The sequence below is a fragment of the Pteropus medius genome, unplaced genomic scaffold, assembly GCF_902729225.1.
Source record: "Pteropus medius unplaced genomic scaffold, Ma_sr-lr_union100, whole genome shotgun sequence".
NCBI lineage: Eukaryota > Metazoa > Chordata > Mammalia > Chiroptera > Pteropodidae > Pteropus > Pteropus medius.
Window position 1 is genome coordinate 15,678,058 of NW_024349800.1, and position 18,650 is coordinate 15,696,707.

The following is an 18,650-nucleotide window of genomic DNA, read 5'->3' on the forward strand; positions in this document are numbered from 1 at the left end:
ACACATTCTCCTTGGCTCTAGATACCACCATCTATGTGACTAAGGAGGAGACCCATTAAACTTTAAGTGCTCTTATTAATGTTCCCCTCTCTCCCAAAATTGACATCTTCAGTACCAAAATTTGACTTTGGGATTTCAACATCCACATTAATGATTCCTCCAACCCACTGGCTTTCAGATCCTTCACTCTATCCTCCAAAGATCTTGTCCTCCATTCTGAGACATCTACTCTCATGATCAGCCTGGACCTTAGCAATCTTTAACAAACATCTCTCAGTTTTCTTTCTTTACTTCCCCAAATCCAATCATTTCTCAAAGCCCTTAGGACCTTTCCACAAACTATTGATCCTAGACTACTTTTCACTGTTCCTCATCCCTTTCATATTTTCAGTTCCCTGCTTATGCAGTCGAAGTCTCGTGGTCAGTCATTACAATCATATCTCATATCCATCCCCAACTTTTTCTTCCCTCCCTCTCACCGTCAACTGATAAACACAACCCGGTAAAATATGGCTTTTCCTCTACTCTGTACTTGAACCTGAGTAGGTAGCCATGCTGAGGAAAAAATTGCATAACTGTTCTGAGAGATCTTTAAATTAAATTACAACTAACATCAAGTAAGCTCCCCATATTACCTAAATATTCTCCTCCATTTCCACATAATATTCACTCTTGCACTCTTATAGATCAATAGTACATACTTTTTCTCCTTTAATTTCCATCACATTTTCCCCATTCTTAGCTGGTAACTTTGTTTCTTATTTCACAGAGAAAACAGACATTACCAGACAAAAAAATGTCTACGTTCTCTTTCAAACAAATCCAGAAAGTTATCTGTACTTATAATTGAATACTCAATCTTTCTTGGTTCTCTTTCCACCTTATTCCCCGCCCAACTGCCTCTTTCTACTTCTAGATATTGAGGTGTCTCAATCCCAGAATCTCACTACTTTGCTTAGGTGATATCACCTAATCCCATATGTTTAAATACATCTACGTGCTGATCAATCACAGATATATATTTTCAGTCTCATTTTTCTCCTTGATTCTAGACTCAGGTATTTATCAGCTTACTCGGCATTTGCATTTATATATTGTGGATATCATTAGAGTTGTTTGTAAACATTTTTCTATCTTGGCCACACAGTAGACCTGCATTTCTCTGGACTGTCCTCCCCTATGTAGCTCGCAATACGCATATTTTTTTCCAGTGAAATGGGAGCAGTAAGTGTCTTAGGTCATTTACATGAGAAGCCTTAAAGAACCAGAGTATGGTAATCATAGTCCCTTCCCTATCATGCTATCTATCAGGGGAAATACACATCTAGAAACACCAACACATTGGCTCTCTGAGTGATTGAATTGAGTAGAGCTTGCTGTTTATCTTTGTCGGACTTGAAACAAGAGCTAAGAAATAAATCTGTTGTACAATTTGAACAGTATTTTGGAATTGTTTATTCTACATCTTAACCCAGCCCATTTTGACTGATAATATTGTTGTTATGTATATCAAATTTAACCTATTCTAAACAAACTCTTGCCTTTACCCCTAAAATTGATCTGCCCATAGTTTTTCTGTATCAGGAAATGGTACTCCTATCTTCCAGTCTCTATGTCAAAGACATCTTTTTTTCTTGTAACTCACATCCAATTCATCAACAAATCCTATTAGTTCCACCTTCAAAATGTAACCAAATTTAAATGACCAGCACTTATAACCCTACCACTCTAGTCTAAGCTTGATTTTTGCAATAGTCTTAACTTGTCACTCTTTTTTCCCATTTACACCATTACAGTTAATTTTCCACAGCATCAAGAGTGTGATCTTTTTAAAAAATCATCATATTAAGTTATTCCTTTGACCAAAATTTTCAACGGGTCTTTAATGTAGGCAAAGTAAAATTTAAAGTTCTTATTCAGCTGACAAGATCTATATTATCTGTCTCACTTCTAATTTTCTGGTCTTATTTCTTCTTATTGCTGCTCTTCTTCTCAACTCTCTGCTTCAGCCACTCATCTCTTTCTATCACTTAAACACATCACATAAAGCTATTCATCAGCTTTTTGCTTGCTGTTTCATTTACATACCAATTACCATAAGTTAAATCAATGCTATTCTGAATCTTGCCATAATAGAGTTAAGTTTCTGGCTAAGACTGATTATCAAGAAAAACAAAGAGTGTTCTACATTATTCAGAGATGTGTGTTTTATTCTTTCTACCATTTGTTAACTTATGTCCTTGAGACAATAAACAATTATTATGGTAAACTGCACTTATTAGTATGTTTTTTTTTTTATAAAGATCTGTTTGTTCAGTTAAAGTTGTAAACCAAAGTTGTAGATTTAAAATATGTCCACAAATGCTGAGATACTCCTTTCAATATGTGGAACCTAATTATTCTACCTTGAGTGGGGTATATTTAGACTTACATCTAGGGAAGAAAATGTGGCAAAAGTCATAGTGTGGTTTTCAAGACCATATCATAAAAGGCATTGTAGCTTTTGCTTTGCACATTATCTCTCTCTTGGATCACTTACTCTGGGGGAAATTAGTTAGCATATCATGAGGACACTCAAGCAGCCCTAAGAAGAAGTCTACCTGATAGGGAACTGAGACCTCCTGCAAATAGCCAGCAAAGAAATGAGGCCTGCAGCCACAGTAAGAGAACAGCCTGGAGAAGCAGATCCTCTAGCCCCAGTTGAGTCTTCGACTGGCTTCAGTCTTGACTATAACATCATGTGAGACTCAGCCAAAAACACTTATCTAAGTCACTCTCCAATTTCTTACTCTCAGAAATTATGTGAGATAACAAATGTTTATTGTTTTAATCTCCTAAATTTTGAGGTAATTCATAATGCAAAAAGTAAATAATACACTATATTATTTTTACCATAGGAGTTAAATTTTAATAAAATATAACCAAGGTGAAAATTTACCTCCTTACTATTATCTTACTGATTTTGTTGTAACAAATTCAAATGGCAAAAAATTGTGTAGGTTACCTTAAATTTAAGTACATATATAACGTTATTCTTCATTGCAAAAGTACTTTCTACATAATTTATTTACTTATTTTAACTATAAAATGCCTCGTACGATATCTTCCACAGAGATAAAAATATGAAGAAAATTCAGGAAGTAAAAACTAGCATCATGGTTGTTGAATAGGGTGAATGTCAGCCTGTCTAGAGTAGAAGGTACAAAACGAGGACAAAGTTAAATAATTGGCCTTCAGTAATCTATAAATTACTTTTAGAATTTATAAAAAATTACCTGTAAGTTTAATTAAATTCAAATATTTATTGATCATTTACTATTTACCAAAATTTGGGCTAAAGACTAAAAAATAATCAAGACAGGGTCCATTTCCTGGAAGAATCTAGTGGTGGAGTGAGAGAATTAGGGAAAGACCATATCATATGTAGGATGAAATAGAGGTGAGTTAAGAGCACCTGCAAGCTTTTTCTGGACCATTGCAATAGGCTATGCAACTAAGTGTTAAGATAAATAGCATATTTAAAAAAAAGTAAATTTAACATTCTTCCATTAAACCTACAGGAAATGATCTCTGCAGTTTCCGAATTATCACAAAGTTTCTCCAATCCCTTAAATATCTAAATAACTTCCCCTTTCAACTCCTGGTGTTCCTTTCTCCATCGCTGGAAGCAGCTAAGGATGTGGTAGAAGAGAAGCTTTCAGTAAATTGTTTTGTTGGGCTTGGAGGAAGGAATCTCACCTTGATGACAAATCAGATTTTTAAGCAGAGCTGTCAGATCAGATTTATAAGCAGCACTGAGACCTGCTGGTCATGCTGTTGTGCCCACCTGAGACCCCTCAAGGAAAGGAGGCTTGGGGACCATCTCCTAGCAACACCAGATGGAATCATTTAATACCAAACATTTATTTTCTCTACCTGTCATTCAGTTTCATTATATCAGGAGAGAAGGATAGAAAAGAGAAGGAAAGAGAGCAATGAAGCAAAAGGAAGTTTGAGAAAGGAATGAGAATAGTAAAGGAAGAATGGAAAGAAGGTTGCAGATGCTTGAGCTAGAATATACAGGGCACTTGGGAAACATTTGAAAGTTATTTCCTTAGGTAAATAACTTGCTCTTTCAGCCTTAACCAGAGTAATTGGTGAAAGTCTTTCCTTCTCCCAAGATAGTTTTGTCTCTGGTAGGGTTCTTGTAAGGCTCAGGAATTATTCCTGAGGCCGCTGTCAGCCCTGCCAACTATTTTTTTCATAGCTGGAGTTGATAGTAACATGTCATTTCTGTTTCCACCACATGACTCGCTTCCAACCTGCCAGTTTGCTTTCCCCTTTGGAACTGCTAATGATGCCGAGAATAGGAAGCTGCTGCTCACATGCAGGGCACTGTCCCTTACTGTGGCCTCTGCCGCTGCAGCCTACACACTAGGTCTGAGGCTGCATCACATAGGACAGAAGGCTGGGCAGGTGCTCTGGCAGGTCCTCCTCACACTGCACACTCTGCTGCACAGAGGCTGACACGGACTCCGGGGTGGTTACCTCCTCAGTGGATAATATGTTCTGATATGGTGTCAGGACATGTCTACTGCAGCCTAAGTTGACTGTTCTCAAACTGGAGCATGCATCAGAATTATGTGCAAAGTAATACTTACTTCACAGAGTTGTTGGGTTTGTTAAAGTAAGTTATATAATTGCCCAGTGTAATACCTACTGAAGAGTTAAAACTTAAACTCTCTTTTCTTCTCTTTACTTATCCAAAGGGTCCCTCACAGTTCTCCCAATTAGTTTCAGTTCTGTCTTCTGGACTCACAAACAGGTTTTATTCCTCCCTTCCTTATATCTCTTTTCCTTCTCTTCTTTTTTCTTTTCACTTTTTCCTTACTTTGAATACTTAATAAGGAGATTACTAATCTTTCTCTGATTTACCAGTGTCATAACTGTGTGAAAAAAATAAGTTATTTCGACCTAACTTGTTTCTCCTAAATTAATATCAATAACCTTAATTATCAACATATTCCTTAGTACCACAATTTATCTGATTGATCACTGATAATCTATTCCAGACTTTTGCCTATTGTTGAAATTAGCTATTTTTTCCTTAAATTTCCTTTCCACTTTTTCAAATAGATATAACACTTGCCCATAGTCTTACACTTGAAACAATTACTTTAATGTTACCAGTGGATAAAGTTTAAAATGTAACCACAAAAAAACAGTGTTTGTAGTATGGTGTTGAACTTAAAACTTTATTCAAGGTTTGTTAAAATATGGCAGGCTGAGCTGAAGCTTCCCTCCAAAAATATTATATTGGGTAAAATAATTTTTAAAAATTACATATTAGAGCTCTAAAGACAAGATATCCCAGGAACCAAGGCGAGACTATGTGATGCAGGTCAGGAGTTTCTGACCTGGATCGAAGGTCCAAGGTCGCCTCGGACCTGGGTTTGGGCTCTGTCATCCAATGAAGGCTTCTCTCCATGTTATATTCTCCTTATTTCTAAAGTTTCAGTAAAATGTCCTAAAGAGCCTCAGACTGATTTTTGCTCTGCTAGAGAGAAGAAGGAGAGCAGAGATCCCTCCCTGAGGTAGGAGTAGGGCTTTGAGGCTGTCCCCAGCAGAGACAGTGCCACACTGGGGTCAGCTGAGTTGTGACCACCTGAGGGGACTAAAGACTGAGGCATGACCGCAGAGCTGGAAGCTCACAGAGAGCCGCGAGGCAGCGCACAGGGAACTTTGCAAGGAGGGAAAATTCTCATCATTTGACCACTTAGAGCTCATGCCATAATGATATAGGTATGGAAGAAAGGCATTTATTTTGAAGCCAAAAACAAAGCGGACGTTTTGATATAGGGGTCATATAGCCTAGAATGGAAAAAGCCTTAGCATTCTTCTGCTCGATAGGGAGTGAAACTGAATGCCACAAAGATTCCTATATATCATGGAAAAGCTGACGCCTTGAGCTAGGATCCTACCTTCTTGCCCATGGACTCTTCTCCATATTCTACTATCTTCGAGGCCGAATGGTGGCAGGGATCATATGGGGATTTGCCATGGCATGTGACCCTTAGGGCTGCTGCTAGTCTTAGTTTGAACTTAGGCCCTATCCTTTCCTGAGTGATCACAGCAAGTTACTCAATTCCCTGAACTTTGGTTTCCTCATCCGTAAAAAAGTACAGTAGTAACACTAAACTTACATGGATGTTGACAAAGTTAAATGAGTTGATACATGTACTGTGTCTAAAATCCCAGTGATTGTTATAAATCCTGATTTGGCTCCAGCCCACCTTTCTTGCTTCATCTCTCTGATACTCTCCTCTCCCATCATATTCCCCAGTGTTTGGCCTTGTTGCCCCTCATGCTGTTTTCAGAAAATGCAGCTTCTTCATGACCACAGACTTCTGTTTAAAATGACTTCGTTTCCTTGCACCTGTCTCAGTTTTGGGATAAAATCTACTTCAAAGCCTTTCTCCAACGATCTCTCTCATCCTCACTCCCAGAGTTAAATGCTCTGTCTTGTCTGCTCCCAGTCACACTCTATAAACACTTCATCTAGCACTTTCCATGTCACAGTGTGACTATGATGTTGTGTCCCTGGATTTCTATATGCCTGTGATCTCCTTGAGGGTAGGCATGTGGCTGAATCCTCCTTTTAATGTTAATACCTTGTTCTTAATAGTCTCTCAAAAGTTGCTTATCTCAAAATAATAAATACAGGCCTTCACAGGCCACTTTTCTAAATTAAAAACATTCACTACACACACACGCACACGCACACGCACACACCACCAATGCGCTTGCACACACTACCCCATCCTTGCCTGAATTTTTTGCTCGGCAGTTATTATCACTTAACATACTACATATTTTTATTTATTGGCCTTATTTATTTGCCTTATGATAATATGTAAAATACTTCGAATTCTGTATGGCAAACACATTCCTGATAAGTGTTGCTCATTGTTTTTGCTAGTCATTAATGTCACTATTCTGAGTGGTGATAGTGTTGTTTCTATTTACTGTCTTTATTATTATTGCCCAGCTCCTGTAAATTTAAATGATAAAAGAGAGCAGACTCTTCCTTATGTTTTATCAAATTCTATTCTAAACACAGTTAAGTCATTATTTTTTTTTTTTACCTATTGATTTCTTACTTTGAAGTGGATAATTTGAAAAAATGCTAGAGTAGGAACCTGAAGAGCCAGATTTTACCAGTTCTGTGACCTGGGCCAAGCTCCTTCATGTATCTTTAAAATAAGTGGTTGAGAAAATCGAGGGCAGCTTTGTGTGATGACTCCACTTCCCTTTTCCAACGGCAGCATTGCTGTTCCTGTTGAGGCTGGTTGTGGCATTGGAGTCCTTGCCATACTCCTTCAGAGCAGGAAGTTTCTACCACTCAGAGTTAGCATGCAAGATATATCCTCCTGGTCATCCTGGGATGACCCCGACCCCTCTGTTTCATCCTTTATCATTCTGTAAATGAAGAACACAGTGAAGAATTATGTCCTTGATCCCAGTGCATCCACAGGCTTCTACTCACAATTGCTCATGGGATTCTCCTAAAATACTTTTTAGCATAATCCTCTCTCTAAAACTGCCCGCACAGCATTTTCTAGACACTGTACTAGTACTAAGGGTAAAGGCCACCTCTGTCTCCACCTCAGGGATAGTACTCCCTAGAGGAAAACATAATGTGCTCTGTACTTTTTTCTTAGATGCAGAGGCTCCCAGTTCCCTCTGGGCCCAGAGTGTGGTCCAGACAGTTTTTCTCATGGAAGAGAAATGTTTGGGTTCTATTTTTCTCTATAATGTCAGGGAAGATATTGGTTTCTTTTATCAAACCTATGTCAAGGAAGTGTGAAGATTAATGAGCTAGTATTTATGAAGTGCTATTCTCTGCCTTGAGGAAAAAAGGAGATAGAAAGAACAACTCATCAAAACCCCTTTATTTTAAGTAAACCTTTTCTGACCCACTTATTAGAGCTCATTTCTAACGCTTAGATTCTTAAAAGCCTGTATGAACAATTTGCAATTTACCAGATTTATTTTCATATTTCAGAAAAGCGAATAGTGAGTTTTCTCTCTAGTTCTTATTTTTAATTTTATATTTGTGCTTCTTTACAAGATTTCTTACTGTTTAGTGCAAATGGAGGACAGTACAAGAACATGTTCTGACAGATACAGCATGGCCAGCCTGCAAAAGCCGGGAATAATTACTACTGCTACCAACAATAAAACAATAAGCAAACTTTTTAATTTTGTTTCAGTATAGAAGAATTATATTTACCTATGAGTATATAAAAACACAAAAACACAAAATACAGAAGCTTCTTTTGAAGAAACTTTGGATAGCTTTGTAGAAATCTTTTATTTGGTCAAAAGCTATTCTACTGAATTTCATGAATCTTCACTCTTCCCTCAAATTAAGTTTTGTGGGCATATCTGTTGCATAATGGATTGTGATTACATATGACTGCTAAAAATTGTTTACAGAGAGCTTTTCACATCTGTTGGAATGGCTGCTTCACAGAGAAACTATGTGGAGAATTCGTTATGGTTTGTTAATGCTATAGCAGCACTAACTCATGAGTGTGATCACGGTGGCTCTGGGGCTTGCCACTTGATTCTCCGGTGGGAAAAATTTTCAGAGGAATCTCTAGCCCAAGAGGGAAACAACCTAAGAATATCTCTTTCCTGTACTACTTAATTCAACTGAGTCGCAGGTAGCTCTCATGTCCCTCTTCTTTGCATTTCTCTTCTTCCATATTTTCCCTTCCTAATGTGAAAAATTACATACGCAATCACTACATTGTCAAAAGGCATCGTGATGTTGTTGTATTAGAAGAGTCAAACATTCCTGGAGGTAAAACTATCAGCCATAATTGTCCTTATCCATATTATTCTTAGTCATAATAATTGTTATATATGTACATAATACACACAAACATACATAGAACTTATCCATTATGTATACTAATTATACCATATTGATATATATGTGTCTATAAACCTATTGATTGATTGATATAGAAATCAATCTTAATCACTTTTGAATAAATTCTAATAGTGTCCCTAAAATAACCATCTGATAAAATAAGGTTGATAGACTATACTTAACTCATTATAAAAAGGAAAAGTAACCTAGTAAATTTAGTTTATGTATGAATGTTTACTTTGCACATGTTATTTCTGTTATAACAAGAATGATTTAAAAATTAGAATAAGTTCACATATCTGTTGGCTTCCCAAAAAATGGAGGCAAAAGAACACACGTGCATGACTAACAATGAGAGGATGATATAACTGCAACCGAAGAAGAACAAAGCTCTCTGAGTATGGAGGAGGAGGACAGAGGCTGCTTCAGCTTGAAAAGTAAAAGGGAAAATTTCATAGCTGAACCTTGGATAAGGGGTGAAATTTGGTGGTAGAAGTGCCAGGAGAGGGTACTATAGGCAGAATGAAAAGCAAGGGTACAGATACAGAGACAGGAAAACTACATATTTGAAACTTGTTTGGTGGAGCATAAAGGCAAGCAAAAGGGTAGTTGGAGAGAAGTAGAAAGATTATTTTTAAGTCTACCACAGGAATTTTTACCTGTAGAATAAGCATAAAAATAATTTTACCTACTTCATGAGATTATGAGTTGATGAATGTGAATTTCTTGGTGCCAAACACTTAAAAAGTACTTGATAAATGGTGACAACTACTACTGCAGTGAGAATTTTTGTAAATGTTTCACAGAAATTGAAAGAAAGTGTATTTTCTGTTTATATGGAATTGTGTCCCATTTATGTGATCAATCTTATATTTTCCAGATCTATATGCTTCCTTAGTTGATCAATTATGGTCTAAAGCAGGAGCTGGCAAATTATAGACAGTGGCAAACCCAACTGCAGCCTGTTTATAAACAAAGAATGATTTGAACCCAGCCACACCTGTTTATTTATAGACTGTCCCTGGCAGAGTCGCATATTTACACCAGAAACTGTATGGGCTTCAAAGCCTAAAATCGCTACTTTCTGGCCCTTTACAGGCAAAGTTTGCCAACCTCTGGTCTACAGAGACAAAATTGAGTTTCTTATTACTATTTTGTTTCTCAATTTCTTCTTGTACTAACAGTAATTTTCAGTACTTGTACTTTGGTTTTATGTTACCTGCTACTTAAAGGTTCATTTAATTTTTATAATTTTGAAGTGCCACTATATGTCTAAATTATTTATGTTTTGCAATTAAATTTGTCTGATACCTCTACTATCAACTGATATTTCTTTGTTAGCATCTCTCATATTAGGTCTTTACCCATTGTTTTAGGGCTACCTTGTTGTGATCACATCTCTTTTTGTATCTTTTAAAATTTAGTATGATGCAGTTCAATTTATATTGTTACAATTATTGTGTTTAATCTTAATGTGCATGTGAGTGCATACATGCGTGTGTGTGTGTATGTGTGTGACAGAAAGAGAGAGAGAGAAAAGAAAGGAGTGTGAAAGAGAATGAGAGAGAGAGTGTGTGTGTATTAGGATCCAACTGCAGACAGCAGAAACCAGTCTAGATGGTTTAGGCAGAAGAAGATTTACTACCTGGTACTTCAGCGGTTTATGAAATTGTTGGAAAGGCTGGAAGAGCAGGCTCTGGTCAATGTTCCTTTCTCCTAGGATTACACTATTTACCCATAATTGTGGTTGAGAAACCTGAGGTAATGTCTACAAGAAACTATTGAAACAGAAAGGCATGACCACGACGCTCAGCTTGTCACAATAGGAAAACTGCTATTCCCCTTGTGGCTGGTTCTTTTTCGTGTGCCACATGGCTTCTGCTGTGATCTCTGTCAGAAAATTAATGCTTTGTGTTCCACCTCTGTCTTTCTCACTACCATGTTCAAATCTCAGTAGATACTAAAACACATCTGGAACTCTAGCTCATGGAAGTCTGGGATATGTAGATTTTAGCTGTATGCTCGCTGCAGTAGAGAGAGGCATTTAAAAAATATATCAGTATTGAGAAAGCCAATCCACAATATCCGTCCCCTGGTTTTCTTCCCTGCTTCAAATTGTATGCATTGCTTTGAATAATATAAATGAGTTTAACTAATACACATACATTTCTATTTCTTGATTTATGAATATTAATTGAGATCTGTTGCCTCTCAAATATGAAATATGAGGTGTCCAACTCATTCTATTTTCTCTAAAATATAATATGAAAGATGAAGCAATAAGCTCACTTTACCTCCATGTTTTTCCCCATCTTTCTTATACTTTGTATTAATCATATTACTATTTTTAAAAGGTCAAAACTTATAACATTTACATTCTTTCCTATAACTGTTATTCACCCAGTGATTGGCATTAGTTCTATACTTTTATCAATTTAATTATACTGACAATCTTTTCACACTAGTATTTCTCTTTCTGAGCTTCTTTACCTTGGTATATAGCTCATGCTCGGCTATATTTCATTAGCATACATGTCTAACGAACTAGCAAAATTTTGAAATGATGTATATAGAATATATTTTTTATTCACAAATGAAAATGAAAGGACACAACTGAAAACATAAGATAATGATAGAATATAATTCATGGCATATGGTAAACAATGAATAAATTTTGAGCCTTGTTTTTTTTTTCTGAGCATTGAGAATGCTACATTTGAGTCTTTCCTTTAATACTAAATGATATTATGATATTAAACTAGATAACTTGTCCAAGGTCACAGAGACCTTGATTTTTTAAAATATGACCCCCCCAAAATTTAGTCATCTGTAATCTTGAGCAAGTTACCTACTTTAATGGGCCTCAGTTCAGCCATCTATAAATTGAGATAGCAGTGTTCATAATCCTTTCAACCTCTTACTTCTCTATATTGTATTTTTATGACTCTTGGTGGATTAACTGCCACTATTTTTAGAATCTAAATTTGCCTTCTTCCAGGTGCTCCAAATGCTCCTTGACAAATATCTGTTCTGTCAGTTGATGTGTGTGACAGGAAGTGCCAACTAATTCTAATATTAATCTAAGAAGGCTATCATTAAAAAATAAATTGATGTCATGCTTATCAAAATCAAGGAGTAGTGATCTTTTTGCCTATCGAAAGTTGTAGGCTGATTGTGTCATTGCAGATCTTTTGCAATATGTAAAACAAAAAAATATGACTTTATTTGTATTCAAGTCCCAAGTAGTATTTTTGGAAACTCTGGAGCTATTTTGGATATTTATTTGAAAAAAAAAAAAAAGAACAAAACCAAATATTATTGGAATATATATTTTTATATATACATATATAAACACAGATATACATATACATATTTACACATATACACACACACCAGAAAGCATTTTTTTATGGCTTCTAACAGGCCAAAAGGCTCATGAATATTATTGAAACTAAAACAAGAAATAGAGAAAAACCTTGTGAGCTCATGCATGACTACAGCTTATTTTATAATGATTGTGCAGTGGTTATAGGCTTCTAAAGCAGTGGTCTGGAACATTCAATTGCAAACGCATAACTGGATATCATAATATTGGGTTTCTGAAATATGATTCAAGAATTTCTAAAACATTTAAGAACTAACACAGCAATGATTCTTCAAAACACTCATCGCTGAAAATGGAGATGATAGGAGAACATACCAGTGATAGTAAAAATATCAACGTTTGGTGGAAAGACATTTTTGTCTGCAATGTGGAATAGAAATTTGATTAAGAGGTAATTTTGCAGTGGTCAATTGTAACTAAGATCTTTATGGAAAAGTTAATAATTGTGTCTGCATATTTTCACTAAGTCTACATTTAGCATCTAGAATTCCTGTTAATGTAAGTTGCTGTAAGTTAAAAAGTAGCTGCCATCCAAGCAGCTCTGACGTTGGAATACTACCCAAAAAAAGTGCTATTAGAAAACCAATTTGCAAAATTTGAAAATGAGTCTCGTATTTCTTGCAAAACAGTGAGTGGGTTTTTCAAATTATTTTAGCACAAAGACACCACCATACACAATCATAGCAATCAGCTCAGAAAAGCCAGGTCTCTGGACAACAGTTAAATTCAAAGAGTATTGGTTTTGTTTTGTTTTGTTTTGTTTAAAGCATCTGTAGTATCTATAGGATATTGAATTTTGGAGGAAAACTCCATGTGTATGTTGGTTTGTACAAGCTCTTCCACCTATCAGCTATGTGACTTTGGGGAAATCATTTTGTCTCCTTGAGCTGCCTGCCTATTGAGGTTGTTTTGATATTTATAGGAGAAAATTTATAGGAGAAAATTCATGGGAAACAATAAAAATCTATATAGATGTAAACACTATTACATAATTGCATTTTGAAAAAAGTGACATCAAGAATTATTAAGCATATATCAATTAGTAAAAGTTTTTAGAGCAACATTTAAATCTAATTCAATGTCTTGATATGTGAGAATTAACAATTCTTATCACTGTTTTCTTAACTATAGTTAACTTTTCATTATTAGCAATGGATTGCCTACACAGCAATTTATCAACAATGAAACTTCATCCCCTCTACAGAGGCACTGTGCTTTGATTATTTAACAATGGGATTTTAATTAAAATACAAGGTATAATGCTAGAGGAATCTGCAAGGTGAACCTGTGTTAGGTTTTTACGCTATACTCCATCAAACCCAGAAAAGAATTTTTAAGACATATTTCACTTTTTATTTCTATCTCAACGTCCTAGAGATTATGAGAAAAAGTACGGCATCACCTGGAAAATTATTTAATAATCATGTCTTGAATATTGCCTGACATTGTGCTCTGGTTCTAAACAGTGATTCTTATATTTGATGTGCATCAGAATCACCTGAATGAAGGACTTTTTAAACAAACATTTCTGGGCCCTACTGTGGGTTACTGATTTAGTAGATCTTGGATAAGCGTGTCAAGAATCTGCTTTTCTAACCAGTTTCCAGGTGCTATTGAGGCTGCTATTGGGGACCACAAGTTGAGAACAACTATTTAGATAAAGAGACACAGGGGATGAAAGGATTCAGACCTGGATTTTTAAATACTCTCTGGTGATAGACAACAGTGTGTCTGAGGTAAGTCGTATTCCTCTGCAAGGTTCAGTTTGCTTCTTAGGATTGGGAATGCCACTTCCGCTGCAAGTGGGCCAGACTGTCCTGAGAAAGCACTGTCTTCTTCGCCAGTGCGTGATGCGTACCAGGCTAACCAACTGAGGCAGTTCTTATTCCTTGTGTCAATGCCTTCAGGCAGGGATCAGCCTGCTGTGACACACCTACAAACTTGCCCCTTAAATGGCTGCATTTCTCTCTCATGGTGATTTTTTAGAGTGACATTTTTTTTTTTCTTATGTTTCTAAGGTCTTAAGGGCACACATTTCTGTAATCCTAATATGCTTCTTGGAACTTTTTCTTTTTTACAAATAATGATGTCACATTATTTACAAGAAAGGACTAACTCCTCTACCTTCTCGATTGGGCTAATTGACATTATAAAATGAGATAAACTCTGTATAAATGCTTATAAACTGCTATATAGATTTGAGACAACATATTCGAGAAAGGTATTTATATGTTATTTATGTGATAGAATAAAAATCAAATGGATTTGGCTTATGTAATAGAGTTAATCTGGAACAAAAGAGAAAAAAGAAAAGAAAAGAAAAAGACGGAAAAAGGAACAAGGTAGTCTCAGGGGTTGTAGCTAAGAAAGGCACTGAAGGTTAATAAAAGCTACATTTAGAGGATTACGTCCCATTTGGGTGGACATGTTTCATAACCCCTGGAGAATACAAGATTATAAAGAGGACAACTGATTTTATATAAATGTATTTGCATCTCTTGATAATCTAACAATAGATAGTATTATTTCAGTAAATATGTTCTTGGTTTAAACACTTCTTATTAATGATAAATAAGATGCTGACAACTACAGTCTGTATATCACAATATGAGTTCTTTGTTCACATTTTTAATGGTGGTTAAACATTCAAATGTGCACATATGTGATCATTAGTTGGTAAGATGGTGCTGACTCCCCACCCTTCTTTTTTCTCCTCTATATTCCATTTCCCCTATTGAAAACTGAAATTTCTGCAGGAAGGATACTCTTAACCTGAATCAAAGAAATATAATGCAGACCAATTAAAAATGATTTCAGAGAAATGAAAAGATTGAAAATTAAAACAAAATCTTCTATCACTCAGTAACCACCAGCAACAGGGAAGATGTCCCATTCTCCTTTCATAATTCTGGTTTCACAGTACTGGAATAGATAATGGAGCTTTGGGGAAATACAGAATTATAAAGCTAAACTACATGAAGGGCAAATTCTGGTGATTTTGAAATATGGAAGAGACCATTGAGTTACATTTCTCACTCTCTTTTTTCTCATCTCATTGGAACACTAAGAACTGGGACTGGCTGTGCCTTACTATTGAGAAATACTTTTACTTTTAAAAGGTAAGGCAACCAAATAAATTTTGGACTGATATTTAAGGGAAAAGAAATTGGATTTGTGAGTCTAAAGAGTCTTATTGAAGTCTTATCTAGCCTTATTCACTAAGAGAGAAAAACTAAAAGGGATTTGAGGGGAAACAATCTCTGCAAATTAGAGTGATATCTTCCAGAGATTTAATAAAATGTTAATTTTATAGATGCAATTATATAATTCCCCAGACAGTGGAGGGTTGGAGGGAAATGTGTGTGTGGATATACATGGAACGAGTTTTGCCATGCATTGTTTATTGTGGAAATGGGGGAAGAGGCTCATTTTACTATTCTACTTTTAAATTCTCAATATGCTCAAATATGCCTAAATATAAAAAAGAGAGAAAATTATTAAGTGGTTTGATGACCTACAGGTCCAATGGAAAAAAAGAAAACTCAGTCATTAATATGACATAAATTTCATCCAAGTAGGTTTAAAAACATTTCCTAAAGTTTCAAAACATTACGTAAACTCAGTATTCATTTAGACTGTAATGTCATTTTATGATGCTAACAACCACTTCTCACTATTATGAGAATAAGTAGCAGTTTGTTTTTGATACTAATTCCTCAGTCATTATACCATTATTTTATGTCATTAAGATACTGAAGTTATAAGTACAGGCTATCAGATGTGAAAATCAAGTCTAAAAATATAGCTTGTCATTTAGATGTTCCTAAACATTCCATTATTTGAAAAAAATATGTATAATTCTATTTATATTTCTATCAAACTTTTGAAAATCCATGAACCATTTGAAAGCATGAAGAAACAACTATAGAAGATTTCCGCTGTAAATGACTATAGACTGCTTGTTGCATCTGCAAAGACAAGTGAAGAATTGACAATTAAACATATAATTTGAGAAATTGGGCTTTTCATGTAAATTACCTAGATTGGATCTTTATGTTAACTCCCTGGGTAAAACCAGCTCTCCACTTTCTTTTACCTTTGTAAACACTGTCTCCCTTAATTTTGTGTCATAGAGATAAAGTGAGACTTTCCTAAGCTTCAGTTTAAAATAAGCACTGATTTCAAGAGAAAATGGGGAGTAATTTGGGAATGTTTCTTCTGCTTCTTTAAGTATGTGTTGACTGGTTACATAATAACAAAAGCAGTCAGATGGCAGTTGAATACAAGAGGGCTAACCGGGGCAAAACTGGGAGTTTCTTCGTGTCTATAATACATTTTTACATTTTGCACAATATCCAGACACCCTCCTGAAGTGAATATTTCATGTTTCTTTTATAGAGCTTCTTAGTTCTAAAACTTGTCCTATGCATTAGTATCATCTAAACCAAACATACATACCACACCCTTGCTAGCCACCAAAATTCAGGAAACATGGAAATCAAAAGGAACATTAGATTATAATGTTCCTGCTTATGTATACGGCATAATTCTGTTCTTTTTTAAAAATAAAATTTCTTCTACTGTAGGGCCTTTGCATTTGCAATTCTCAGTCACATGCTTGATTCCTAATTATCATGTCTAAGTTCATCACTGCCCTCTCAGATCTTTTTGAACTGTTTAATCTAAAGTCACCCCTTTGACTCAGTCCTTCTCTATTGAATTAGCCTGTCATTTTCTTCATTGCATTCATCATTAGTCAAAATTGGCTTGTTTAATTATTCCTGTTTATTTTCTGTCTCCCCTCACTAGAATGTAAGCTCCATAAAGACACAAACTTCGTTTTTCTACCATAGTGTTTAGAACATGACCTGGCATGTGGCTAGTGCTGAAAAGGTATTTATTGAACAAACAAATGACTAACTGAATGGATGGACAAAGTTTATGTTTTTTCCTGAATCATAAATATTTACCATAAATTGATCATCAATAAAAAATGTCCACACCTTCATTAGGACGAGTCACTAAATAAGGCCCTTGATTAAATCAGTTAATGAAATGAGGGCAAAGTTGTGCAATTTATCACATATAGTTGGACTATTTACTATAATGGCAAAAGTACAAGCGCTTAGTAATACACACAGAACTTAGAATTCCATTTGGCAGCTTTAGAATCTAAATTATTGAGTATATATTTCTGCATTTGTTCCAGAGATCAGCTGAGCAAGGTGCAGCATGGGGGGCAGACTGGAATTAGAACTTTTCACAATAAATAGGGACAGATGCCATCCTCAAATTTAACATTGGGTTATATGGAAAGAATGAAAAAATGATTTCAAGGTTCAAAGGTAGTGAATGCAAAAGAGATTGACCTTGGTGATGCAGAAGGTTAAACGCTGCTATCGAAAATCATAGGCTATATATATGGGGTCTACTCTAATTCATATTTTCTAATGTTAGCTAGCTCTAAGATAGATTGTTCTCTCTTTATAGGGAATTCTACTGGACACTTCAGAGATCTCCAAACACTGAAGGTCTGTGACCCACAGTTTCATTGACAAAGATGAATGTGTCTCCTTTGGCCATGCTTGCCAATTATTCCCCAAGCATCCTTCACTGTACCTCTAGTTTTTGACTCCATACAAATATTCTCTTGTTAGTGGCTCTACTCCTCTGCTTTTTATGGCAGCATTGCTCCTGTCAGGAATGCTCTGCTTGTCTTGTCCACTACTCATTCTTCATGTCTTAATTCATATATTAGCACTTTCATGGATATTTGTTGATGTGACCACCTGAGAAAAAAATCCAAGTGGTGAAAAGTTTACTAAATCTGGATGGACAAAGAGTGAAGGAGCTCTCTGATGTCTCTTCTTATAAGGACACCATCTTATTGAATCAGCGCCCCACCCTTAACCTCATTTAACCTTAATTACTCCCATAAAGACCCCATCTCCAAATACCATCACTTTAACCTATAATATTGGGAGGGAAACAACATTCAGTTCATAACAGACATGATGTAGCATTGGAATCTAGTCACTAATATTTTATTTTGAATTTTTGCTATATTTATAAGTAATATTGGTCTGTAATTTCCTTTCTTGTCAACTATCTTTATCAGGTTATATAATGATATTGTTCTTGCTTAATAAAATAAATTTTAATGTTTTTGATCATTTACATTCTAATTGGTCTTAAATGTTTGGTAGAATTATTTGATGAAACCATTTGTCCCTGATACTATTTTTCTGAAGAAGTTCCTTTATAACTTTACTTCTTCTATAAAAATATATCTGTTTAATCCTCCCAGCCTTACCAGGGTTAATTTTGGCAACTTGAATTTTCTTC